Source organism: Triticum dicoccoides, unplaced genomic scaffold (genome assembly GCF_002162155.2).
Source record: "Triticum dicoccoides isolate Atlit2015 ecotype Zavitan unplaced genomic scaffold, WEW_v2.0 scaffold37538, whole genome shotgun sequence".
NCBI classification, from domain to species: Eukaryota; Viridiplantae; Streptophyta; class Magnoliopsida; order Poales; family Poaceae; genus Triticum; species Triticum dicoccoides.
Genome location: NW_021267415.1, coordinates 1 through 1,222, shown reverse-complemented (window position 1 = coordinate 1,222; position 1,222 = coordinate 1). Strand labels below are relative to the sequence as shown.

At 51.8% G+C, this 1,222-nt stretch overlaps 2 non-coding genes across 2 annotated transcripts; both read left to right on the top strand.

Moving 5' to 3' along the window:
- Positions 1–363: 363 nt before the first annotated feature.
- LOC119346045 lies at positions 364–481 on the top strand. Its single transcript, XR_005167321.1, has one exon. It is a non-coding gene; the product is annotated as a 5S ribosomal RNA (ribosomal RNA).
- Positions 482–778: 297 nt separating this feature from the next.
- On the top strand, positions 779–897 carry LOC119346044. Its single transcript, XR_005167320.1, has one exon. It is a non-coding gene; the product is annotated as a 5S ribosomal RNA (ribosomal RNA).
- Positions 898–1,222: the final 325 nt, after the last annotated feature.

The window sequence follows — 1,222 nt, the reverse complement described above, 5'->3', positions numbered from 1 at the left end:
AAGCGTGCTTGGGCGAGAGTAGTACTAGGATGGGTGACCTCCTGGGAAGTCCTCGTGTTGCATTCCCTTTTTAATTTTTTTCGCGCCGCTTGCAAAACAAAACGCACGTGTAAGTAATATATTTACCGTGTTTTATTATTTTGCACGAGTGCGGTAACTCATAGCTGGGTGCTCACGATTCACGGGTCCAGCGTCGGCGTTGTGGCGCGGCAAGCGTGCACTGGTGCGGTTGAGAGGGAGGGGTGGAAACCGCGTTAAACTCGTCTCCGTAGTTGAGAGGGAGCGGCCAAAGCAATGTACAATCGTCTTTGTAGTGGAGCTGGGAGGGGCAAGGATAAGGGACGAAGACCGGGGTAACATGTCGGATGCGATCATACCAGCACTAAAGCACCGGATCCCATCAGAACTCCAAAGTTAAGCGTGCTTGGGCGAGAGTAGTACTAGGATGGGTGACTCCTGGGAAGTCCTCGTGTTGCATTCCCTTTTTAATTTTTTTCGCGCCGCTTGCAAAACAAAACGCACGTGTAAGTAATATATTTACCGTGTTTTATTATTTTGCACGAGTGCGGTAAGTCATAGCTGGGTGCTCACGATTCCCGGGTCCAGCGTCGGCGTTGTGGCGCGGCAAGCGTGCACTGGTGCGGTTGAGAGGGAGGGGTGGAAACCGCGTTAAACTCATCTCCGTAGTTGAGAGGGAGCGGTCAAAGCAATGTACAATCGTCTTTGTAGTGGAGCTGGGAGGGGCAAGGATAAGGGACGAAGACCGGGGTAACATGTCGGATGCGATCATACCAGCACTAAAGCACCGGATCCCATCAGAACTCCGAAGTTAAGCGTGCTTGGGCGAGAGTAGTACTAGGATGGGTGACCTCTTGGGAAGTCCTCGTGTTGCATTCCCTTTTTAAATTTTTTCGCGCCGCTTGCAAAACAAAACGCACGTGTAAGTAATATATTTACCGTGTTTTATTATTTTGCACGAGTGCGGTAAGTCATAGCTGGGTGCTCACGATTCACGGGTCCAGCGTCGGCGTTGTGGCGCGGCAAGCGTGCACTGGTGCGGTTGAGAGGGAGGGGTGGAAACCGCATTAAACTCGTCTCCGTAGTTGAGAGGGAGCGGCCAAAGCAATGTACAATCGTCTTTGTAGTGGAGCTGGGAGGGGCAAGGATAAGGGACGAAGACCGGGGTAACATGTCGGATGCGATCATACCAGCACTAAAGCAC